Source organism: Echiichthys vipera, assembly GCF_963691815.1.
Source record: "Echiichthys vipera genome assembly, chromosome: 7".
Taxonomy (NCBI): domain Eukaryota; kingdom Metazoa; phylum Chordata; class Actinopteri; order Perciformes; family Trachinidae; genus Echiichthys; species Echiichthys vipera.
Window position 1 is genome coordinate 8,167,552 of NC_139832.1, and position 27,604 is coordinate 8,195,155.

Below are 27,604 nucleotides of genomic sequence, written 5' to 3' on the forward strand. Positions count from 1 at the left end.
GTGTGCCATGCAGCATGTCTGAGTTAACTAGACTACAATATGGAGGGACATGGCCTGGGGAGTCTTCGTTTTCCGATCTTGAATCTCGGAGTTGGTGATGAACAAAACAAATCCAAGTCTGCAACTGCCAATATATATTGATTTATGATTCATATTACTCATTTATAGTGTGTTAAAATACTAAAACTTTGATTATTATTAGACCCCGATTTTTGAGATCAAGGATGATACTAATTTTAGAGGGGAAATTCACTGTTTAGCGATATAGTGAATTTATGAGCCGATACGAAAATAGACCTTTTCTGTTTGGATTTAGCAACAGTTTTGCGCTTATATGATTATGTAAAGGTACTCAGAAGAATACCTTCTTAAACAAATCCATATATTATACATTATATTATACATTGTGTGAGCAAAAAGAATCATGTGCCCGTTATCAAGGGACTAGCCAGGTATTCCCAAATGAAACTTTTATATGTAATCTGATTGATTTATGAGATTGTGAGGTTAGGAACCTACTTGTTCTACATTGGGAGCTGAAGATACCAAATGCAGATTCCACTGAGAACAATAGAAACAACAAGGGGGGTGTTTGGCATAAAGTTAGTGTAGACTGAGAGAAACAGAAGGCTAAGGGTGTCATTGATAGCCAAGGGAGTAAAACCTCAGGCTATTAGTGAAAGGAGTTGGACAGATGGAAAGTGAAGGGTGTGATAGAAGAGGGAGACAGCAAAGAAGTGAGAGAGAGTCCTTATCCAGCTGAATGACGGAAGTGTTGTCCTGGTACACAGAGCACTTCAATGGCCCAGTAAATGTTGCTGGAATGAAAAGCATAACAGGGTTGAAAACTATTTTCCTCATATTACCTCTGCCCTTCCTGCTCCTGCCGCTCTATCCCATACTCTCCTCCCCGCCTTATGGCCTCTGTGGGTCTGGTCTGGCAATGGTCTTTCATTATTACAGCCTCTGAAGCTGGCCGCTTTTCCGAAACACTCTTCTTTCCTATTTTTGCTTCTTTTTTCTCTCTGTCTCCCTTTACTCTGCTTAGTACTACTCTACTTACCGTTTTTTTTCCTTATGAATTTGTGTGAATTTGGAAGCTCAACACTTCCCAGTATGGTATTATATCAGTGTTCTTTTCGAGCTGTCACCTTAAAAACCCTCTTTGTCAAACTTCCAATTTTGATATGATGTGTTTCTAATTAAAAAGAGAAGTCAATTCCAGAACATATTTTCCAAGTATAGCACATACCAGCCATTTGTATGTGCATGTAGAGGTGTATGCGCAGAGCAAGATACACAGTGCATTCTCACACATAGGATAAGCCAACACCTGCGAGTCCTCACTTGCTCCCCTGCATTTATCAATGCATGCAGCGATAGGATACCTCACTACGCCTTCAGGGATTACAGATTGTCAAACATTGACTTAAACCTCAGCAAAAAATGCAATGATGTAGGAGTTTCTCTGTTGTCAAAGTGCAGTAATCAGACCATGTCCCTAGGTTCACTCAAACAAGACAAAGTCGAAATATGTATCAAATTCTATACTTGTAAGTACTTTCTGATTAGTTTTTCACTACCAATTACTATAATATCTGAAGCATAACAAATGTGATTAGGCAGGTCGGAATTGGCCTCCTTCAATGTAAATAATCGAATACACAGTTATATTACTGTGAAATGCTAGCAGCCCAAAGCACTGAAATATTACCTGAATTAATTTTTTACCACTAGTAGCTCAGACTAAATGCCCTGTGCATATAGCTGTTTAAAAATATTGGCTGAGCATGTGGCAGAGCTGGGCTTTTGACGGATAAACAGCTGAAGGCAATTTAGCTCATCGGGCGTAAAGCACTGGGCGGCAGGTTGTGTGTTCCCTCTCTCGCTGAGATGTTGGATGTTTTGGTTTTTGTTCCTGTTTTCCTCACTGACAGATTTCACAGCATCAGGCTCAGATTGAACAAACAAAGTGCTAATCTGGTTAATTGCGGGAAATAAGAAACAAATGGCATTAGAACCCACAGACATAGCAGGAGCGTGAAGTCTCACATAGACCCAGACTAAGCATTTCCTCTGAGATAAGTGTTTCCTCTGTAGCCTGAGCAAAAGATCTGAATCCATTTACTTTTCTCAGGTTCTGGCTGCCTAAATCCATTCATTTATCAATTTATCCCAACATATAATACGCCCATTATATGTTTGCTGTTGATACCAACCTTAGCTTTTATCATTTGGCCTTTGATTGTTGATTTGCTATAGTTTCTAAATATGTATGGGGAATGTTGGTGTTTCTACTTGGCCTTAGTTTCTTTCCATTTCCTCTCATGAGCTCTTACTCAGCTAGTCGTAAACCTCCCCCAGTAATCTCTCTTTGGATTTGTTTAATGTCTCCTCGCTTTGGTTTGGAGTGTAGCTCACTAGTAACACTGTGGAAGTGATAACCAGTTTCATTCGGTCCTTTTATGTTCTGGCTGCTTCACATGACGAGGGATGATTTAAAAAGTGGTGAGTAACAGTTGAGTTACGAGTGAAGAAAGTTCATCCTCTAAAAAGGAAAATGCCTCTCTAATGTAAGGGTTGCTTTTATGTTCTCTGCCATGTGTTCGACGCATCAATAACAACTTTTTTTTCATCTCACACGCTCATGAATATCATTTTAGTGCATACAGCAGCATAATTTGAGCGAGACATATGTACTGTAAATGTAAATAGAATATGTTGTATGTTTTGAACCCATTTTAAGTGTGTGCAAGCCTCGGGCACCAAACTATTGATTGCAGTTTTGACCTCATCGCTGCACTTTCTCTGCGAGAACCAGGGGCGTAGGCGTGGAGATAATCACATCCTGTCAACTGCCATGACTTTTAGCTGTTTGAAGACACATAACTTGTTTAATGAACCAAAAATTCCTGCCTGGACCTTTAGCCAATCCACCTCTTGTATCAGTTTTGTGTTTATTATTTTTGATGCATGAAATATACAATCTCCACCCAGTTTGGTGTGAAGTGCACAGTTAGATACAGGCTGGACTCCTGTTTGCATCCACCACCTAACCTGATTTGTAGATGATTTAGATTCTGTTGAGATTATCAAGCCTCTCAGCAGGGAGGGCTGGCAAGCATGCCAAGAGGGAATAAGGCCAGAGTTAACACACAACCGGAGTAAAGCAGAACCTCACACAGTGCACACCAATAATCACAGACTGTTCACAAACACAGGGACAGGAATACAATCTTAGCCCTTCACCTGTTTCCCAATATGAAACAGGACTCGTTGTCACTGTGGTCTGGATAAGTGTTCAGAAGACACATGTCAACTCCTCACCGTACTGGATGAAGTCTCGACTTTAGTAGACATTTTTTATATTTGTGAAGGGCCACCTTGTCACTTGGCCCGCTGAAATTTCTCCAGTGTTTATCACTGGAGGAGGGGGGGGGGGGGGGGGGTTATAGCAGGTTGTCATGTCAATCAGGCAGAAAATGAGCAAATGCTCAGAAGTTTCCCCAGCATAGATGTCACATTGGGAGTGTGCTTACTATGAGCAAAGACATATAAAGCATGTGAGGGGAAACCACAACTTTGACCTTCTGGCAATCATGCTAGCCTTTTTTGATTGTTTGTTCGTTTGTTTTATCTCCCTAACTTCTCCAAAGATTTTGTAGTATCAATTTGTTCTTATCTCGTGTTCATTCGAGATAGAGACTGAGAAAACACATGCAGCGGTATGCACAAACACTACCGTCTTTAGTGACTTATGGTTTATGACTTAGGTTTCCTTCCGTGTGTGTATGATCACATGTGTAAATGTATGGGCGTGTGCACGTCTGGACTTGTGGTTGCTCTGGTGCGTCTGTGTGTCTGTTGTACGTATATGCATGTATTTGTCACAATAGTAAAAGTCCTAAACTACAGTACTTGTGGTCATAGCTGTGTGGTCACATGGACTAGATGAACTCAAACAGGCACGCACACACGCACACACACACACACAGACACATACACACACGCACACAAACACACACACGCAAATGACTCAGAACACCTCGAGGTGACTCCCCATGGCAGGGGGCCCAGTGTGTCACAAAACCACACAGCTGTACATTCCCAGACTCTGACAGTGGGATTAAATTATCAAATGGCACTGTTTTTGTCTGATCACATCTGTATGTTTATCTGTGTCTGCACATAAACAAGGTCTGTGAAACTCATGCCAGCTCTAGGTGTGTGGGAAGCAACACTCAGTTTTTATTAGTTTATGTGAATGTTCTCCAGTGAGTTCCCATAGGTCAGCATTTTATGGCTGCGTAAATGGCTCTGTGTGCCACATGCCCATTTTAGCTGGTATATAATTTAAAGTCTTTAGGCTGAATGGCTTTTTTGATTGGCAGTTCATTAAGCATGGCTCAGTGCTACCTAAGTGGCCACAGAATATTATTTTTTAGAAAGTTTTAGTTCTTTACTATAGGGACATTATTAATTCATTATTGACACTATAGTTTGCTTGCTTGCTGTTTGGAAAAAAACACATTTTTTAAGTGATTTTCAGCCTTAAACTCACGCCTGTACAGTGTTGGAGCAGTTTCACATCTCCTCTACTGTATGATATGCATGTGTGGCAGATTTCTGGGCTTTGGCATCTGATGTGAAAGCTAAATCAGAATCAGCAGGCTCACTTTTATCCTTCAGGACCATCCTGCCTGATGTGATGGGTTGGATAAAAGAGGGAAGCAGATGGAGAGAGTCATCACAGGCTGAGTGGTTTTTTTTGCGTCACTGCTTGGTGTCAATTTGTCCCATAAAGCACATGTCAAACGCGGTCAGCAGTAGCTGCGCAGAGGCTGTAGATTTAGAAATTTATACCGCAGTTGTTTCCAGTGGCATTGTGATTACTGGCAATGTGGTTGTCACTGACAAGCATTCTAATGAGAGTCAGTACCTCCAACAGCTTCAGGCAGAGCTTCTGAGGGTTGAAAAGGGTCATAGTGCAACATGAAAGCAGTATATTGAGACATATTTTGGTGAAGCCAAACTGACTGACTACATAATGAGCATTTGGATGGCCATTGTTATGCATGCTTTGAGAGCTTTCAAGCCTACAGAAGGTGAGTGTTAGTGCACTCAAAAGATAGATTTTGGGTGGAGTATCACTTTAAGCACATGATGGAGAAAGGATGAAAGGCTCCGACATTTAGTTTGACACTGTTTTTTTATGAGTGTGCGTGTGTTGGCCTCAAGGCTACTGAAGGCAGTGTGTACGGTATGTTGTTTGAGCCTAGATAGTGTTGAGTGTCCATTAAAGTGGTGTTGAATGGATAGGGTGGAGGGTATTTCGAGTGCAAGTCTGGTGTTGATAACCTAGTGAGCAATTGCAAGTCCCCAATAATTGCAGAAACTACAACTGACCATGACAGTGTTGAATTCAAGTTTATATACGTTTAAAAGAACAGTCGATAGAGACGAGGTGGGGTGTTTGAGTAAGCAATGATGTGCTAAGTAAAAGAGGAGCACAATGCCACCATCTGTTAGCCACATGCACACCCCACAGCAGTCACATAAATCTCAGCCGTTCTCAGCAATGCAAACCTGCATTCCGCTACGATAAACGTGCACTGGCTAGCTACCTCGACAGAAATGTGCAGCTCATGTGACATACAGTTCAGATCCAAGCCATACGTTCAGCATGTACACTGGATATCAACATTACAGAATATATGATTAATACTTGATTTATTCTGAAATATTCATATGTTATTTATTGTTCAGAATCGGATAGAATATCCACTGAGGCTATACCACTGCTGCACTAGCATGTTTTATTTTTGTTTTTAAATCGAGGCACTTCAACTACAAAATGCAAAATTAGAGATTGTTGTAGAATTGTTTTAGAAGAGATGATTTAAAGTATTAAAGTTAAAGTAGTTAGTATTAAAAAATGAATAGAAAGTGTAGAGGCCTTTGCTTTGAATGACTTCAGATCCTCTGAAGGACATCCCACAGGACATCACTATCTTCTCACAGTGCTCTGGTTTGAGCTTGATCCATTCTTCTTGCAGTCGCTTCCACAGTTTAGTACCTGTAGTGGGTTTCCATTACTTTGTTGCTGAGGATTTTCCAGAGATTCTCTATGGGGTTTAGATCTTGATTCTGGGTTGGCCATTTTATTGTTTCAATATTCTTAGCTTCAAGGAACTGCCTAACCCGTTATGCAGTGTAACAGGGGGAATTGTCTTGTCCTGTGTGTCAAAAATGCGGGCCGATTGGGAGACAATTGCAGTGAAGATATTGCATGTTGCCAAACATTTGCATTCACCCTGCCATGTAGCTGTACAAGAGGCCCAACTCCTGCTCCAGAAAACATCCCAAAACCATGACACTTCCTCCTCCAAATTTAACTGACTTCTTTGGGTTCAGTCTTTCCCCAGTCCTCCCCATAATTTTCTCCTCTGTCCACACAACATGCTCCTCAGTAAAGGCAAGTCTAACCTATTCTTTCTTTCTGATGATGAGAAGTTTGGTCACTGCAGAGTGGGCTTTCAGTCCAAAAAGTATTTAACGGCGAGACACTGTGTGCCCAGACAGATCCTTGCCCTGTTCAGCACTGAACTGGCGATCAATTCCAGCTGCAGTGTTGAACCGATTAATCCTGTCCTCTTGAGCACTTGATTTAAATGCACGACCGGCCTTTTTGAAGGACTTGAATGAATGAATCTGTGTCCTTGCAAAGTGTCAATATTCTTGAAATCACAGACCTCTCTTGCAATGGCTGAGAGGTTCATCCTTTGAACAAGTGGGTGATTGTGATATTAAGGGGTTAGCTGTAAATTTAATATTCAAATTACCAGCTAGTAGAGAATTAAGACAGACTTTGTCAGTTACATAATCTTTTGTTTTAATGTGCTACTATCACAGTAGATGCTTGAATCATAGCGCCTAACTATAGGTTAGAAATCTATGGGAAAAATACCACAGCTAGGCCACGGTTGTTTTAAAAGTTGTTTATAAAAGCAGAGTTCTTCTGTTCTTCTGGTGTGGTCCCTTGGCCCTCCACTACACTAGGAACAGTGGATGTGCAAATACAAAGGGCACACACACACACACACACACACACACACACACACACAGACACACACACCAAGATTAAAATCAAGCTTCTTCTTGTGCTGTACAAGCAGGAGACTTTCAATGTCTACGAGTTATAATGCAGCTGTGTGTGACAGATACAGTGTCGAAATCACATCTCATGCCTTTGCCACTATGATGCCAAATGTGATGTGCCATACTCTATATTACATTATGAATAATTTCTGCAAAGTCTAAGAGTTCTTTGTGTGTGTTGTATCAGTGCGTTAGAGCTTTCATTCTCTGCCCAAACCCGATTGGACCTGTCCCGCAAGGTTGATGGGCTTTGCGGAGCGTTCCGTGCGCTAGGGCCACAGAAGGAAGCTAAACAGGGTAATAGTGAAGCAGCACTGCGATAGTGATCCTCTGACCTCTGATGTGACTTGTAGCGTTATGACTTGAACTTCAGCTGAATCAATTCAAAGAAATGATCCTCCATTCCTGACCACATGAAGTTGTAAACCCAGCTGTGTTCCACATTGTTTTGCAACTTGTCAATACCTACATTACAGTGTTGCAGTCGAAAAAATGCTTTTGAGAGCAGTAGGCAATAAACTTTTTCTTGTAAAGTGGCATTTTATTTTGTGAAATATCTTACACATGTGCAGCATGCCTCCATGTTGAACCTTCTGTATCCACTTAAAATTGTCTAAGATGTATAGAATGTGGAAGAAACGTGGTCATGAAAATGATCTTTTCCAGCTTTCACATACAGAGGCATACTTTTGTTTTTTTAGTCTGATTTCATGGAACTTTAGATCGATTGAATTCATTGCTGGTGAAGAAATGATATAATAACATAGCGGCCAGAGATGAGTCACCACTAATTTCACGTTCCCTTTCAAACCCACTGTTCAGTTGTACCGTTCAAGCACTGCGGGTGAACGGCACAATTGAAATCCCAGCCAATAAGAAAGCCCAGTCATGACATCACGTCATGCCGTGTGGCAGATGGATGGGGAAGAATGCTCCAGAAACAACATCAGAAACACTGCAGCAGAAGGAGTTCAACTCTTGTTTCATTAGTTGCCCAGCAATGATCAGCAGAATTGGTCAGAGGGGGGCAATTTGCCAGAGGTCTTGCTTACGACGCAGGAGCAGAGTGACACTCTACGGTTACTTAAGGATAAGAAAACCATAAAATAATGACAGCCCTGGGGTGTGCCATTGCTATATGTCCATCATCAGTCCTTCATCAGTCCTTCATCAGCATACTTCTGCTGTGAGGCCACCAGAACCACAGCCAAAGTGGCTGCTTGCCTTATCCTCTGTATGTGAAGTAAATGAAGGAACATCCTCCGGAATCCTACTGAAGACTATGAAGAAGACTACATTGGGACAATGGATCTGAGGAATTGTTCCAGAAACTATTGGGAGATAGCCGATTAATTTCCAGTTTTCCAAATACATTGACAAAATGGCCAGCTGATGAAAGCCCCAGCCTCCAAGAGTACTATTGGTCCAGCTGGCTGTGCCCCAACAACAAAGCGTGCTATCTGCCAAGTTAATCTATGGTATAAGATTCTTCCTGTTTGGGTTCACCGTTATTAGAGATAATCAGAAATACTGTAGCTAGATGCTTTTCTCTGACGGCTGTAGTGATTTATAGCGCTGTGTATCATCAGGGTGGGCGGATCATGCAGCCAGTCACATGCTCAGTCGGCAGCTGCAGGACAGGGACAGCTGTGACTTCCTGATTCCCAACTACTGAAACCGTTGCCAGGCCAGACTAATCACAACTGGAGCAATCTCATTCCGATATGATATCAAGCAGCTTACAATAAGTTCTTCGCCAATGCAGATACATTTTATGATCAAGGGTATTATATTGAAACTGGTTGAAAAAGAAAAAGTGCTCAAAGTTATATTGAGCTAATAAAACATGTACCGCACAGCTGGTTGAATCGCTTACAGATATTTTAGGATTCAGAGCGCCTGCTTAGTCGCAACATAGCGCTAGTGAGGGCTCTATTTAACTTATTCAGCATTATTTGGTGAAAAATGATGAATGATGAATGTATGAGCAAGAGTGTTTAAATCTACCCACTCTGTACATAACATGAAACTAACCACAAGAAGAGCGAAGGGAAGAGCTAAGCACATATCTCCTTCTACCTTATCGAATAAGCTATTCAGAGAAATCACATCATTAGGAGGTGATCAAAAGAAATTTATTGGTAGAAAAAATTGTGTCACTGCTACTGGCTATCCTGTGTGTCTGCCTCCCAAACTATAAAACTGGTTCATCTTCCCTCTCTTTATGTCTCTGTTTTTTTCTCTTCTACTTCTTCCTTTCATCCTCAGCCAGACGTTTTTGGACATGTAAGATGTAAAAAAAAAAATGCAGGAAGGAGAAGAAGAAAGAAAGGACAGTTCTAAAGGAATATGGCTCATATTAATCTAGAAATATTGCTTTACCTCATCTGAACTAAATTACTGGTCTGAACTCGCTGTCCTCAGAGAGCAGGCAGAGCGCCACCGGCAGCCCAGATGGGCAAGGACTGGTTGACACATCTGTCACCATGACCACGGTGAGCACATGGACCCATGGTCTGTCGCACTCTGTAGCTCTTCTTTTGTACAGCGGAAAAGGGCTTCTTTGTTGTTGTTGGGCTCCGATGTTGTACTTGGGAGGGGGGGGGGGGGGGTGTCTCTGGAGGAGAATCCATAGGTATTGAGACACTTTCTGTCTCTATCTATCTCCTGTTTCCTGCTTTTTGGACTTTCTGCATGTGCGGAAGCCAAAAGAACTTCCAAGCAAAGATGTGAAGATAATAAGATCTGATTTTTGGTTGTAAAATATCCTTTATATCCTTTAAGATTATGACAGCATTTGAACTATTCTACGGATGACTTAAAGACACAGTCATAGAAGAGCTGGGTTGTTGTGCGAGATCCAAGTGCACATTGCTGGAGGCCATGAAATCTATAGTTAGACGAGTGGAGTGCGCTTATGGTGTGGCTAAAGCTTGCCAAGGCTTGTGGTTTCCACTGGTAAGGAGCAGAGGCAAGCACAAGTGACAGCAACCTCTCTCACTGCTTCTCCCAGGAATTTAAAGGTGTGATTGCATGTGCTACAAGTAAACACTGGCCCAACTGCTCTCTCTCTCACCCATAAACTGAGCAGAACTGACACACAAAAATTTCACCACGCTCAAAACCAAGATATACAGGAGCCTCAGAGAAAGATAGAGATAGATATATGACTATTGCGTAATAGCAATTGCCAGTGGCACCAAGTCGAGCAGTATTTGTTGCTATGGTTGCTCATAACTCCACCTGTGATGGATGAGGGTGAAAAGTGCTCCAACTGCACAAGGCTTTGTAGCATCACTCTACTCTCCTCAGATGCTTGACTGAAGAGATACAGAGAGGCTCTCGGTTGTTATGTCAGTCGGCCAGAAGGAAGCGGTCAATGGAGAAGGAGGGTGTGTGTTTTGTTCTTACATCGACTCCAGTTTTGTCATTTAAAAAAATTACAAGACAGAAGAAAGCCGTGATTTATCTCCAACAACGATCCTTCATGAAAGGAATCATAAATTAGCTTGCAGATGCCCCTGACAAGAGCCTTTAACAGAAACCAGCAGGAAGGTTACAGCAGTAATGAGTGACAGCATGTGAACAGGCTCATCCTTCAGCCACAATAGCTGTGGTGTATCCTGACGAGACGACGCATGGGATGCAGGTTGACATTCAACATATCACCGCTGTATGTTGGCCTATACCCCAAGTCCAGGCTGCAAAGCTCACATTAGCATGTGGGCAGCATTCGCACAACTCAGAAGCTACTGTTTGAAGCAGTTCTCTCTGCAGCAAATAAGCAACCAAAGTTTCTGTGCGGTGTGCAGTTTTTCTTTGACACTTAACAATGTTTCACCCTCGTTATTACATAAGTTTGAGAGAGAAGGATAACACAGCACAACACATAATCAATAAATAAACAGCAATAAAGGAGAAAACATTCAATCAGAAATAATAACAACAATAATAATAATAAAATGATAAAATCATGATAAAACCCTGAAATATACAGTATAACAAATTGTTGTGAAGTAATGGTGCCTTATATGGCCCCCAACTTTGTGTTTATGCATGTATTGTTTAGAAAAAATAGACTTGAAGCAGAAAAAAATGCCCGTAAGACGTTAGCCTGCATAGATCGGGTACACAGAGCTGCTTAGAATAAAATGAGAGTGTATCTGTTGCATGAGAAGTCAGAGTCAAAACAGCATCACACACCCTAGCAGTCTAGACAGGGACTCCTTGTCATCAAAGTTACGTGTGGTGAGTGTTATATTTACTTTCTTTTACCTTTTCTTTTTGTCACTGATGGATTTGATCATTTTTAATCAAATGACTTGATCAACATTGTATTTTCCTGAATCTTTGTTTTACATTATCATCAAATAACATCGTTTTTCAAAGTTAAACTAAAATCTACCTGCACAGGCTCAATTTCCACAACCTTCACAATCTGGCCAGAGCTACTCAGCACCAACCTGAGCTTAACTGTGGGAGGTGTGTGGTGTGGAATGAGCACTGATTTATCTATAAATGAAAGGTGGGCATTGGCCACCAAATGAACAGCAATTGTGGCATCAGATAAAAAACCCATTCTGCCATGTGGCACTCAAGTATACAAAATGGTAACACCTACGCAAGTCATTGAGGGTTGGCACACATCAGCTTATAAGGACACATCACGATCCTATTTCCTAGCATTGATGCACATTGACGCTAGGAAATAGGATCGTCTGAACGATCTATCCGTCTGAATGAGCTGTATGTGACACAGTGCTGAAACTGAATGATAGACCTCTGCAGGCAGCACATGCAATTCTGCACTGAGAGATCAGGATTGGATAGGACTGCCACATCTGTTCTCTACACATGCTCAGCGTTGCTGGATTTCTTTGGATTATCGCTGGATTTTCCACCACTTCGGCTCCGGAAAATATTGTTTTTAACACAGTTTCTCATTTTTATATTTGGAATCACTCGTGCCCAGCTTTGATTGTATTTATTTTTAAGAACATGTACCAAAGATTTTAACCAATGGGCCTGTGGTTGCCTCTGATCACACCAGAGAAGGAAACATGGAAGTCGTGGCGCCAAATCACACTAGCAAGGCGCCACTTTTTAAATAACTTTTTTTTAACTCAGTGGGATCTAAAAGCAACTGGTAAAGTGGGATGCCTGCCCAGGAGTGAGGAAGGTCTCCCTGGTCATTTCGGCTCGAGGGCTGGAATCAAACTCACCTCTCTGTGCTGGTTCTGTGTCCCGGGATGAGGGATCCACACCCTCTCAAAACTCAGGGAGAACATCTCTGGCCTGAAGTCTGACCTCAGGGAGAGGGACAAAATCCTCCTGGATCCACCGGATCTCTGCGATAGGAGAGGTGGAGTCCAGTGTTTGTACATTCACCGGGCTTGCATGTAGCCGACCTCTGACCTCAGGAAACGCATCCCCATGGGAGAAGGAAATGTGCCTGTGAGCAGCCCACTCGTGGGCGGCAGAGTGGTTTTATACACAGACTGGCATTATCTGCATCTCCTGCTCCACTCAAAGGACAGGGCCACTAAATATACCCTATGAGGCCTTCCCAGGCTCCTCTAAGCTGAAAGGATGCGGCCGCTGCTTGGGCCGATGGCCAATGACATGACTGCCGACCTCCACGGAAAGTATTTTTAAGGTCAATTACAGGGTACAGTGTCTTTAGATGGCCGACTGGTGCTGAGGAGGCCTTATATTAAAGGTTTATGTGGAGAAGGACCAGAGAAGTCTGCCTTAGCTCACCCCAGCTCCCATTGTTACCACACACCCACTGAGACAGTGCACTCTGAAAGATTCATAGGGTGATGCGTGCATCATGAGTATATCTGTGTACTAAAAGAGAGATTGACAGTGAGAATTTTCAAAAAAGTAAATTATTTTTCCAAACTGTTTTTAAGGTAAAGATTAATCAATCGAGGCAAAAGTGAGTTGTTGGATTTTTACTCCAAAATTTGGACTGATCATATGTATTTCTTTATGAAGATGATTATTTATGTATTTCTTACAGTAAATGTCAGTGCATAAGATTTATCCATCTTTTTCTCTCGTGAATTTTACATTTGTTTAAGGTTACAGACTCGTCAGTGCAACAATTTATAAATTACTTTCTGCAGAAACACATTAATGCTTCTCTCAAATTAGATGAGTCACAAGCATTTGCTTTAAGAATGTGACTTTTTTTTCGCTTTATATGCTAGATTTGGCATTCTGCATTCTTGACATTGCATAAAGCTTTCAGTTCTTTTAATTTAAAGATAGGTTTGCATATTCCCAGGTCAAAAACAGCATTCACATGTTCATTAAACATATGGAAGAGATTGAAAGACTTACTGGCCACTGTTTTTTTTTTACCTTGTTCATACAGAAGATTCCTTCCAAACATGATCCCTGTGCAAAAAGTCCAAATCCAGTCCTTCCTCTGTGAGTTAAATGGAGAGAGAATTTTATTTTAGTATGAAATTCCCCCATTTTTGTTACTATTCCTTCACCCACCACAACTTTTGCAATGATTTGGGCCGTGACAGCGTGTGTGTGTGTGTGTGTGTGTGTGTGTGTGTGTGTCTGTGTGTGTGTGTGTGTGTGTGTGTGTGATCAGGCAAAATGTGGTCCTAGCAGGAACTTACACAGATGGTTTGGAGTATTTTGCCAGGTATATATAGTCTGTCTGTGGTCACATTGTGTAACCGCGATAGCATCCCAACTGTGCACGATGCTGTCAGAAAACGTTACAGGTAGTTTAGATCAAAATGATGAACGCGTTTGAAAATGGATGGGGTCTGAGCAATGGTTTGGCCTTAGTCCGATAACTGTGCAAGATAGTCACAAACTTTAGAGGCCAATTCTTTAGGCCCATGCCCTAATTTGGCATCGCAGCTGGCAGCTTGATAATGTCGGATAGGAACACAGTCTCAACAAAGAATACATGTATCAAGCACACCTTGTTGCTCGTTAGAAGGTTTATCTTAATCCTCCACTCCCACACATTCACTCACACACTCACAAAAGCCATGTTCTCTCTACATAGGCCACACACACAGACCCACACGGCTGACCAGGGCTCAATATAAATGGACATCCAGCAAGATGATTTTGGTCGTTTTCAAGGTTCATTCCAACATGACTGCCGTCGGCCATAAATACAGGCCTGTCAAAATGTGCTCTACCCCACAGGGAGGGGGAATGGTGAAAGGTACAGTAGACACCATTCACCTCTCTGTGTGTTTGGAGGGGGCAGAGGGAAGTTTGGAGTTGGTGGCTTTGGTCTCCATGAAGAGTGAAGTATTGATGGGACAAAAGTGAGGGAAAGGATTGAAAGGCCTATTTGTGCAGATGAGGGCCGGGCATCTCTGTATTTGGTTTGCTGTGGCTCTGCTTCAGTTCAATGGCAGGTCTATTCACCTTCTCTATTTCAACCCAGACGCTTTAATAAAGACAAAATAAAGGCACTGGAAGATGAAACCAAAACATCGATATGTGTTTCAGTATTTAACTCTATCACTTTATGACTGTGCTCCAGACATAAATTCCATTTTGAGTCAGTAACCTTCAATTAGCTATGGTTTAGCTTGAGACACCAGTCTAGCAAGGCACAGCATAGTGATTATTTTGTTTTCACTATGTGAACATGATTAGCAAATGAGTTGGTTATTTTTTAAGTGTCCTACGATGAAAACATTTTTTTTTCTGCAATATGCTGCATAAATGAAGAAGCATTTGATTCTTCTTTCAGCTTCTAACCCCTCACTCCCCCCAGTCTAAACCCCCACACCTTATCTTCCTGGGAACATCATCACTCCTGGTCCACATGGCTGGGCGAGTACACATCGGCAAGCTGCTAAGTCTACACTGGCTGGGGTGCCCCGTGTTTGCCCTGGGGAAGAGCATGCGTTCGTGGCCACTGGGCTTTCTGGGTCAGAAATGGCACACCAGGGTGTGATGGGCTTTGCACGGCTGGGAATGGCCACCGTAGGTGTGAAATTCCCAGAGTGCAGCCCAGCAGCTCCAGAGCCCAAAAGCTGCACAGACAGAAGGAGGGAATGGATGTGTTACGACCTTTTGGTTAGCCACCATCACCTGTGTCTGAGCTGGAACCCACAGTGTCATTTTACTGGGATCCTTTCTTGTCTCAGTGTAAAGACACAAAATACACCAAAAAGTAGTTTGAAAAGGCTCTATATTTACCAGCTGTGACAGCAATGCTGGTATTGTTAGGTATTTAGTGAGTGACTGTAGCCGGCACTAACACAGAGGCGGGTTTAAGTATCAGTATAGTCTTTCTGTCTGTCTGTCTGTCTGTCTATAGACAGGTGTTGTCGCTGTGATAGTGTCTCAACTTTGCAAGATACACTCACAAAAAATTACAGGTGAGTATTTGAGATCAAAATGAAGGTCGAATTCAAAAATGGGTGTGGTCAGAGAACCCCCCCCCCACACACACACACACACACACACACACACACACACACACACACACACACCTTAGGCCCATGGTCCAATTTGGCATTGCGGCTGGTGTGGTCTATAGTTGTTTTTGTTTTATTGGACATTTCAGGTGTGTAGCAGTCAGTGAGTCATGGAATACCGTCACCACATGTAGGAACCCTCAGTCCCCTTAATTGAGAGTTACAAGAGTGTTGGTGTGGGCGATGATGGGAAGGCCTTTCATTGGGGCTCTGGGTGTGTCAGCGACATGACCTGCAATAGCCTTGGTACTGTATATCCTCACTGCAATTGTGAAAAAACAGTGAATTTCAAGCTACATACATGTCACACTGTACCAGTTATGTAGAACACAGAATCGAGGCTTGATCTACTCTTTAGCAGCTAAGACACATCATTGTCAAGTCTTGTCCAAGGGGCCGTCCCGGTTACCACACAGTAATGACTGTGTGTGCTCTGGAGTACACCAACTGTTGTGGCGCACCATGTGGCACACACCCAGGCTACAACACTTGACTCCACTGTCTTGCCTTGGCTCCTTTGATGAATTCTTTATTCTCAGTCCAGACAAGCTCCTGTATACATGTACGAAAGGTGAACGTCAGAAAGTTTTTCTTATTGCTATATTTAGCTTTTAGGGAATTATTTTTAGTAATAACTACAGTATACATTAAGTCAATGAATGTCTGCCTGCACGTAGCCACCAAAAGGTCACAGTTTAATTATTTTTTCGACCCAAATGTTGTTCCCTGAGGGAAGCTCAAAATACTCTAAGCTCATTAAAACATTTTATATGTTGAGCATTGATGTTTTATATGACTTTTCTGCAACAGAGGGAGAGAGAGTCTATTTACATGGTTGGCAGTGTGGATATGGGTTTAAGGGTAAAGTATAAAGCTGTGTTTTTTCAGTGTCCTACATGAACTGTAATACTTGTTTAGACTAGTATAACACAAGCCATTGGTATCCTGATATGCACAGGTCCTAGGGCTGGTTTTAAACAATCTCCATATTCATCCTGGAAAATGTTGAGGAGATGATTTTAGGCTTCCACACTTTGATGCATCTCACAAAGGTTTTCTGTATTAAGAACACAGAAAGTCCCCTCTCTTTCCATCTGCCTCGACTCTGCTTTCAATTCAGGTCGTTAAGAGTGAAATTTGAATTTCACAACAACCTATGATTGAATCCTGAAGTCTAATGTGATTCCAGCAGCCTTCCAAAGGCAAGTTGTAGCTGCTGCACTATTATGTTGTTTCATTAATCTAGTTTAATTCACTTGCATGCCTATGTGATTTAACCACAAACTATTCCTGGAGTTATTGGCGTTAAGAAGTTTCACTCTGTACTATAATATTGTACTTCCTTTTGGCCCAGCCCAGCCTGGTTGTTTTCCCAAATGTGTATAATGCCTGAATGTCAGACCTTTTCCTGTGGCTTTTGAAATCCAATCACAGAGACAGCCTGTTTTGGCTTTTCTGTAACCTGAAGTTCCTGAAGGCTGCAAGTGTTGTTCTTCCTCCGGTCTGCTCTGTATAAAGGGTGTTTTTAACCCAGTGGTGGTGATATTTATCCATATATACCTGTACTTCCATATTTAATGTTGCCTTGAGGCCTCTCATTGCAGTCTGTTGTTTTGCCCCAAGCAGCATGTGGCATTCTCTTTACATATGTAGCCTCTTTATTTGTTTATGTCCTTGCTGTTTTCATTATTGGGATTCAACAATATTTATGTGTGTTGCATCAGATTGATTAAAATAAATGTGGGAGCAATATTTTTTTTGGAAAAAAACTCACTAGAAAATCTGCAAGGTACAGTAACCTCAGTTTGGCATAAAGGTTCATCACCCTACAAACAGTAACAGAGAGCAGAATGAGAGAGAAAAAAAGGTTAGTGTCAAATCTTGCCTCATCCCTGTCTGTAATCGACTGTATGTACACTACAGCTCAACTCAGCCCCTAGTGGCTGGATTGAACAATGTCCTAAATCCCAATTTTGGATCCAGAAACAGAATCACATCTTTTGCTGTTAAGCGTGGCTGACAGCCTGTCATTACTGGTCTAATTTCCCTTATTATATGGACACTTAGTGCTATTTTTACCTATTTACCATCGTAACGGTAATGACAACACTTGATTACATAGTAGACAGTAAACAAACAACAGCTTTCAGATGTTGGATTAGTTTTTTTCCGTCACTAAAGCCCAAGATTAAAGACACACAACACCGCATAAGGGCAGTCGGTAGCTCTGGTTTGGGAGGATTAGTTTTTCTTAGCAATAAAGAGCACTGAAATGAGTCTGTCTCCCCTCTCTCTGTCGTCGCTAGACCGGCCCACTCCAATCCCCCACCCCAGGCCTGGTCTTTCACAGCCTACAATGAAGGCAGCCCATAACCTTAAATACTGTTTTGTGGACCCGTGTAAATTTGACACCATTATGCCACAGAGAGGGTCTGTGTAGGTGTTAATGCTAGTGTGGAAGATCACCAGAGATCTGTATAATCCCTGTTTACCTCATCATGTGCTGCCAAAAAAGTTGCTCCCTTCTGTATTACATCACACAGACTTTTTGTTCCTTTTGTTCCTTTCTGTTGGAATACATTATTTCTGTTTCTCCCAGCTGTTCTTTTGTTTAATCCTGTTGAACAACAAAAAACAACTACTGTAGCTTGGATGTATGTAACTCTATTTACAGTCAGGGCTGTCTGAAGTATTTCAGATGGGACACCATATGCAGTAGTGGCGGTCCTGATGGATGTAAGGATGAACTGCGGTGGTGCATCTTTCTAATTTTTGAGTGGGATCGAGGCCCAACTGTCATTTTATGAACTGGAGCCCGGCCTATAGTACAGCATTTACCAGCAGATGAGCTCTTTCAGATTCTTGGGGAATCACTACTTTGAGTGTTCATTTTTGCGATTTCACGTTACTCTCCTAAATTGAGTTAATCCCCCCTTTGCCAGGACATTTCCCCCTAATTACCATTTGATCTGAAACTTTAAACGTCACAGTTTGTACTCGTCAAATTCAATTTTCTTTGCACCTCTCTGTCTGTGGCACGGCTCAATTTAAACTGGCACACTTGGTAGGACTAGGTTTGTGTGTGGTGACACTGGGGGCAGGGTGCAGAGCTTGCCTGGGTTGAGTGTTCCCAGCCCCTCATAATTACAGACAGTAAACAGCTAGTGCTTTTATGCCTATTTTCCCCATCTGATGGGGAGAGAGTTCACTTTGGCATAAAAAGAAAAGGCAGAGAGGACGAGAAGGAGGGGCCAGACAGTCTGAAGATGGACAAAAACGTTCATCCTTTTCCATCCATTTAGGGTGTTGATGATGTTAGCTGTTTGTGAAGAGTTGGTGAGACATGTTTGTAGACACAAACAAACACACAGAGACAGCCCCCACCCCCTTGAACTCATCACTCATAATTCTTCTTGAGCAATGGTCTTTTGATGTGAATTGTCTTACAGTAGGTCTTAATTAAAACTTTCAACAACCCCTGGTTAAATATGACACGTCTCTTTTTACTTTTTTCCCTAAAACTGACAAATTGTTCACTCGTCCTGCTCTGTGTATCTCTCTGAGTGTGTCTGTGTTTTTCTTTCCGTCTGCCTGCCAGTCTCTGTCCTCCCCTCTGTCTCTCTCCCCCTCTCTCTCAAGTGAATCTCTACCGCCTCACACTCTTCGCTTGGTCCAAATATAATTCTCCTCCCTCTGCTTTTCTTCTCAGTTTTTGCTTTTCAACCTCAAGCACACACACACACACACACACACACACACACACACATACACACACACACTCTTTATCCTTCCATACTGCATTTTCATTGCTTCACAAGCAAAATTGTTAACTAAAAACTCTTGAGGCAGTGTACGCAATGTCAAATTTCAAACAAACGAGTAACAGTTTGTGGATTTGAACCATATGCTATACACCATCTCTCTGTCTCTTCACCTCCTTCTTCATCTCTCTCTGTCCCTCTCTGTCTGTGCACTGCACAGCACTGGCAGGCAGTGAGATGGGAGGTTTTCTTTGGCAGTCTGCTCCCCCTCTCTTGGCTGGGACAGGCCTGGAGCGTGCTACTGGCTGGGAGTGTGGAAGGCAAGCGGGGAGGTAGTGAAGGAGGAGGGGAGGGAGAGAGGGCTGTGGAGGAGGGAGGGGTGGAGGCGTGGTCTGCAGCTGGTAATGAAGTCTTCTCTTTTCATCCTCAGAAGGCAGAGTGTGAGCGGACGGGCCCGGGGTCTGCGAGGCTCCACTGCTTTCTCTGCCTGTAAAGCCCCTCCGCTCAGCGCTGCGCTGCCTGTGCGTTAGCGCCTGTCTCCCACAGCTGAGAGATACAAAGAGACCGAGTCTGAGAGAGACCGCTCCAGTCATGAGGCTTTCCCTGGTATTGGATCCACAGCATTACTCTTGAGGTAAGACTTCAGACTTTCTCCTTCTCCTGTGTTGTTGCCCCTGCCTGTCTGTCTCTAATTGCTCTCCTTTATGTTTGTCTGTCTCTTTTGATTGTTTTGGTGGGGGGTGGGGGTGGGGGTGTAGTGGGGGGAGTCCGGTTTAGATCCCTCCCACTTTGAATGTGCATGTGTCTTGTGCACATACAGTATGTGCAATGGTAGGTAGGTGTGTGTTAGTGCATGTGTGAGAATGCACACATTGATATATGTATGTCTGCATCTTTTCCTTCTTCTGTATGAACTAAGTCTTAGTCGTTATTCAGTTGAAGGTTTATGTGATTGGTGACAAATGGCTCCTACTGGTCAGGCAGGGAAGAGGGTCAGACTGGGGCTGAGATATTTGAGAAAAGGAAGATGTGACGGGAACTTTAGTAACAGCTGCCTGGAAGTTAATATTCTCTGATTATTCCGTTTTTCACAGTTGTTTCTGTTGATTCCTGTAAATTGAATATCACTCTGTTGACTTTTATTGCTAAACTTGGCTAGTGCTAATGTAATATACAGCTATTATTAATAGCCTGCTAGCCTCTAATTTAAAATGAGCTGTCAATTCTGTACAGTGTGGTGTTGCTGCACCTCACTGTGTTTATATTAGTGTGTGGGCACCAGTTGAGATATTTGTTTGCATTGTTGGTGGCTCTTTAAGGCAGATGGATGCAACAGGCTATTGGCCTTCATCTCTGTAAACAAAAGAGGACAGGAGGCCGCCTGTACTCATCTGCAGCCCAGTGACACCAGGCTTTGAAGTGATTTCAGTGGATCTGTCCTCCTCCCCGCTGGGCAATTCAGATCCGGCCTGCGACTCATTCACTTTCATCCACATTCCCTTGGAAATCCATCCATCTGTATTCTTGCACTCACCTCCTTCCTGCTCCCATTCACCCCGTGAGTTATTACACCCTGATACCCCTTGGTGAGGCCTTCACTTCCTATCAACACCTCCGGTCTTCTCAAAGACTTTAGTCCTATGGTTTTATTCTAGTCAGACACGCTTCTGCTGTATGGAACGAGTCTTTCCGATACCTCTCCCGAAAAAAGAAAAAAAAACTTAAGCGACTTTCCATTAGTTTCTGCTGGGCCATGAGAATTATGGTTTCCCAAATGAATAGTGTACAGGAGCCGGGCTTAATTGAAAAAACACAAGCATGGTCTGCCATGAAGGAGACGGTCCTTGTGTCACTGTTGAACTGTGGGAAATATACTTTCCAGAGCTGGCAAAGGGGAGACAAAGAGAGAGGAAAATACAGAAAAAGAGCATGAGATAGAGGGCAGACGGAAGGCTGAGGCAAATAGAATTATGAAACGAAAGTGTGGAAAATCAGAAGGACTGATTGAAATGTGCATTGTAGATTTGGAGGTGTATGCAGAGGAATCGTCAGGGGACACAGATGAAAAATGATTTTGAGGGAACCCAGAAGAAAAAGAAAGCTGTGTGTGTGTGTGTGTGTGTGAATTTTCAGTTTGGCCTCATCTGGTCTGTCAGTCAGGACAGTGTGTATAAAAGGGGATTTTAATGGGAAAGAATGGCAGAAGGAGGCCATCATTAGACTGTTTGCTGGTCATTAAGCCCCGAAGGGCAACAATAGGACCCACAGTAAAACCTGCTGGATTGCAGGCCAGCTAACAGCAGTATCTCTCCCATAATTTTCCCAACAGGGAGTCATCGTGACTATTAACCCTGCTGGAGCAGTCTGCTAAGCCCTAAGAGTGACTGTATTGCAATCAGACCACCAACGAGCTTCTGGAGAAGTTTATCTAATGTTGCTGCATTTCCCATACAAACATTCCTCGATATATCCTATCAATATCTGCCTCGTTATCTTTTATTGTGTCTGCTGTCTCTGCTGCTTTCTCTTCTCTCTTCTCTCCCACCCTCTCTGCTGTGTTTGTGGGACTTGTTTGTGTGGCAACCCCATATGGTGATGATTGGACCCTGTCATTGGTTCAGATGGCACATTTGTCACACAGATGTTTGCCAGGAGCTGCTGTTGCCAGGGCTGTAGGGGAAGCATCTCTTGTTGACTTCCTCACTGGGTGGCTCATTTGTTTGTCAGAGTACTGTGACCCCTGACCTTGCTACTACCTCCTGCTTCTCACACTACTGCCATTAATAGGACTCCTTGACAGCCCCTACCATCCCCATTTTTCCACCACATTTGTGCATACATGAATAGAAATATGGAAAAATCAACACTTGCAATAGTACGTCTTAGTTAAAGTAAGGAAAATGTATGCAGGCAGGATGACCTCACTGTAACCAGAGAGAGTGTGTTGAGGCTGGAGTGTGAACAGAAAGATAATACTCCAACAGGACATTCTATTTTATTTTTATGATTAATACACATTTGCAGTGCCTTAATACTATTAATCATAATCCCCTAACCATATACTGTGACAATATGACTACTCACATTATTGTTTCACAGTATTAAATCTTGTGCAGTGTGAGGGGCATGATAATGGCTTTATGGTTGGTTGGTTTGTTATAAGCTCAGTAGGAACTGTCCAGACCAGTCACTAAGGTTACATAAGATTGGGGAGGTTATTCATCCGTTAATTCCCACATTGAGTGATTGGGTCACGACGTCTGACCTCTCTGTCTCACTACTGACTTTCATTAAGTCTCAATAGTGAAAGCTGTACAGTGAACCCAACCTCAGTAAAAAATACTAATGTCAGCGGTTTATTTTGCCCTTGAACACCAGTGGTACGGTGTTAAATAAGTATTGATGTGTTTTAAGGAGATGACGAGTAAATGAAGTCCAACCCAAAATCTAAATCACATTTTTTCTCTTTCCTTTAGTGCTGTTTATCAATCTAGATTGTTTTGATGTGAGTTGCCAAGTGCTGAAGATATTAGCCATTGAGCTGTCTGGCTTCCCATGGAACTAGATGGCCCTTGCATTGTTGTGCCCAAAGGACTAAAAATATATTTGAAAAACCCCACAGCAATGGCTCTTTCCAGAAATCATGACCCAGTTACTTAAGACGATCCACTGAGATGCTGGTGAGCAGTTGAGCACCACAAGCCAATTGCTATCTCGTTCCATTATATTCAAGAGAAGTCAGAAATCTCTACAGCTGATATCTCCAACACTGCAACTCACACCAAGACAATCTAGATTAATGCATAGCAGCGGAGGTAAGAGCAAACATATGCAGTTTTGATTTGGGGGTGAACTGTCCCTTTAAATATCATAAAACGCGGCTAGTTAAGCTTATTGCCAGAATATTTAATTATAGAAACACAATGTTTGACTTTAGTGAACTAAAAACACCACCATACCATTTTTTTTTTGACAACTTGCATCAATATAGTGTTTGTATGTTTTTTACCTCTGGGAAACACACAATACCCTATCATTCTGAATTGAAAAAAGATGTGAGATGTTGCCTGATATTTTTGGATTAGAAAAATAACTGTTAAAAAGTGTTGTTACACCAACATAAGCAAAGCCTGAGCAAGGGGAAAGAAAGGAAAAAGATGCCAGGCTCCCCAGATTGGCTCTCAGTCACTCAAACTTTGAGAACATTGGAGTTGGTGGTAAAAACTTTTTTCTTTCAATAAACACATTTGAAGGCCAAACCTTAATTTCTTTCTCCATATAATTTTCAGCTAAATTTAAATACATAATTGAAGAGTTGCCTTCATGATTAAAAAAAAATCAGCATTTTGTGTGTCAACTGACCAAAAATAAAGAAGCAGGCTCTTGATTTACAAAGTTTACTGATATAAACCGTCTTTTGCTTCTTGGACCATGCCTCAAAAATAAAAGCGCTACAGTCTAGTAGCTACAGATTCATAAATTGTGGAATAAGAGTGAGTTCCTGAATCGAATCAATGCTAGACGAATATATTGTTTCAATTTTCCAACTGCTCTGGTTTGCGATCACAAAGGCAAAACTCAAACAGTCTGCTAATTGTAAACAAAAGTCATGTGGTGGAAATCTGTGCAAATAAAGTTTTGTCGCAAGGGCCTTGTGTAATATCAGGATGCTGAACTGTTGAACTGCTCGAGCTGGCTTTGCAGATCTGTCTCCACCACCCTCAGACTGTTCAGCCAGGGAGCTTCCTTAGCACCTGTTCATTTACAGCATAAATGGACTCATCTGACACGACTTTGAAGGTCCTTTAAAGTAAAAAGCTCAGAGTTACCAGATGCTTTTCCTCCATCCTCTCTGTTGCCTTCACCACCTAGTTAGCCTACCCCTAGAATTTGGCCCATAGAAGCTGAGCTTTTTTAAGATGAGCCTTCTTAGTGAAAAACACATGACTAGCTGAAGAGGAGAGTCCCTCTGGTTCCATCATTTCAATTCTTTCCCCTCCTCCTTCCACTCCATCTATACCTCACTATCTGTGTCCTCCTCCTCAAACAGGTCACATTAAGCATATTTTCCATCCTTCTGACGTCTCTGTTTGTCAGATCACACCTTCGATCGAAGGCGCCCCCTGAACTCCCACACATATCTAATCACACACCGATGTAGATGTGTGTTACCATGTGCATGTGTTTGTGTTGCGTACATTTAATTCATTCTTGACTATAAATCCAAGTATCTCTGTCAGATTATAGGCTGTATACTGTGTCTACTGACAAAGAAGTATTGGATCAGCCGCCATATGTTTATTAGACACTTAATCTAACAGGCAGAAAATTGGCCTGAATATTTGCCTGCTCCTCTGCTCCTTCTGCTGCGTGAATGCAGACCCAGCAGCTCTGATTGCTTCTGACAGTGACAACAAGAACAGGCTGCCTGAGAAGACTTTCTGAAGACCTCCTCCTGCATCTGCATAAAAAAAAGTCAGAGAAATGAGCCAAATAAAACAAGAACTTGCTTTTCTCTCTGAACGTCTCTGCAAACTTTCTGGAACTTGAAAGGCTAGTGTTCAAAGTTGGGTTACCACCACACAACTAACACAGTGGTCAGCCGTTGACTGCAGGAGTACAGTAGTTTTATATTTGCCTGTACTGGTGGAATTTTTCAATGTACTGACATTGAAATAGACAAGAACAGCCATTTCTGTATTCATTCTGCCTGATGCTTGGTTCTGCAGTAGTGAGGTCTTTAGGGGGAGGGAAGCAAAGGAAATCACCAGTAAATTATAGCTCAGGCACATCCCCAGACGCCTTGGCCAGGGTCCTAGAGCTAAACAGCGGACCGCTTTCCCTTTTTCAAACCCTTTTGCGCTACATTCCTGCTCTTCCCCTCTCACTCCTGTGTTTCGCTCCAGATGTGGCATTGTTTGGACACATTTGTTTTGGGCTCGGGCCGGTAGACCTGCGCAGAGTCTGATGTCATGCTCTATTTAAAGGGAAAGCCATGAGAACTGGGTGGAAAGGAGTGCGCTGTGGTCTCACTTCAAAGTCTCTGTCTAGGACTACTGATGACGGTCATCCGTGGCACAGCAATCTGTGTCATGGACAGATGACTACATTCATTTTAAGTGTTGACAGACATGTTATTTAGAGAAGGTTCAGAGAGGAGGCACTAGTTTTCACAAAAGCCAGAAAGATGGATTTTTTTGTTTTGTTTTTCTCACATCGCCCACCTGGTTTACTGAGCTTATCTCAGTTTCACTATTTTTCGTAATAATCTGCCACTCAGATGAAGAAACAATGCTCGGTTTTATTTGAAGCTCTCACTATGGCTGTTTACGGTATAACTGAATGAAACTTGATATCATAGTTAGATGAAATAAAAAGGGGACGCCCTCAATTGAACCAACAAACATGACAGGTTTTTTTATGGGTCAGAGGAGTCACATGCTGCCTAAACTTCCATGCCTCTCTAATTAGCTCTGTCAGTCAATGAACCTGGCACCTCATGCCATTGAAGAATGGGATAATGAATCTCTTTCTCTCTCTGTCTCTCAGTGTGTGGGATATGTGTATGTACAGTATGTGTGTGGTGTATGCTGCACTGCTCTGAATACGAAAGAATCCCTTTTTTTCCCAGCTGGAGGGTTAGGAATTGCACCTTTTCTTCGTGAAGGGGATGAGGGGATCTTTTCCTCGATGACTGAGCTTATTGTGCCTTCTTATTTAAACTGTCAGCATAGTGGAGAATCAGCAGCAGCTGGCTATCAGGCTCTACTGTTAGATTCCCCATGGGAGCTCTGCCTTCAACACTGTTTGGCCTTCAAACAGATATATTTGCCAGGTCCTCTCTAGTGTCCCCGGTTCAAACAGCTATAAGCTCTAACCCAGTTGAATATTTCCGGTTCAAATGGGCATGTTTGCTAGATCTTCATCGCTCACCTTTCCCTCTCCTTGCTCCAGAGTGTTTGCTCAAGGAGTTCACGGTGCCTTGGCCCTTCAGGAGTTGAAAGCTGGAATGACATGAAGTGCTAGCAGACGTGAGCGTATTTCCATTCAGTCACTCACGCGTACAGACACAGAGAAAGGGATAGCTGCATTTAGATAATATCAGGCAGTCTCCCTCTCTTTGGCCTCCCAGGTAACCACCAGTGCAACAGGGCCACATCCTGACAATGCTTAGTATTTCAGTCGCTTGTTTTTCTAAAGCGTCTTAGACACTCAGCCAAAAGTATTTTGAAGGTATAAATCCTTCAGGTTTGAAGGAGAAACTGTCATCCTATAAAAACAGGGTCTCGAATGTTTTTAAAAGCATTGCTTGCCTCACCTGTGTGGTATGACGGTCTTGAAGATCCAGGTGAGCTGTTTTGTTCTCTCAGGCATTTGGCCATAGCTGTCACTGTTTTATTCCAAGTGTATTTAACGAGCTTCTCCCCAAAAAAGTTGGCAATGCATTGAGTTTTCTGCACTTTTGGCAGCACACATATGATACTGCTCCTGTGTTTTAACAGTAGTTATACATAAACGCAGTTGTTTTTGTGTTCTTGTGTGTGTGTGTGTGTGTGTGTGTGTGTGTGTGTGTGTGTGTGTGTGTGTGTGTGTGTGTGTGTGTGTGTGCGTGTGTGCGTGTGTGTGTGTGTGTGTGTGTGTGTGCGCGGCGTGTGTGTGCATGTGTGTGTGTGTGTGTGTGTGTGTGTGTGTGTGTGTGTGTGCGGCGTGTGTGTGCATGTGTGTGTGCATGCGTGTGTGCGTGTGTGTGTGTATGTGTGTGTGGTGAACGCCACCGTGGTCAACATCAGAGACATGGACACAGACATGTTTGCACACTTACATAGGCAGACATGCAAAACAGATTTTTAGATCATTTATATATACATGGTAAGAGGTCATATAATTTATATTTACCTCCATCCAAATCTCTAACGTGTGTCCTGTCTCACATACACACTCACAAACACCGAGCACCCAGTGTTTTGTCCAGCCATATGAGCCAAGAAAAACCCAGTGAAAGCATAACAGTTCAGCCCCAGGATCATAAGGTCAAGCACATCTAGGTGATCAGTGCTTCCGCCCCAGATTCTGTTTATGACTATGTGTATACACACCATGCAGTCTGTCGTACAATTGTATACACCCCACACCCAGTCTCAAGCTCACACAGCTGGTACAGCCAAACATTCACAGAGTCCGGTTTAGGGAGATCTCCAACAGCCG

The 27,604-nt window shown here is 42.6% G+C and overlaps 1 protein-coding gene across 1 annotated transcript in view; it reads left to right on the forward strand.

The window, feature by feature from the left end:
* Window positions 1–27,604, forward strand: part of znf469 (zinc finger protein 469) — a 64,493-nt gene that overhangs the window by 1,430 nt on the left and 35,459 nt on the right. The window contains exon 2 of the mRNA XM_083916909.1: window positions 19,830–20,033. The gene's annotated coding sequence lies outside the window, so the exon portion shown is untranslated. The remainder of the gene's footprint in view (window positions 1–19,829; window positions 20,034–27,604) is intronic.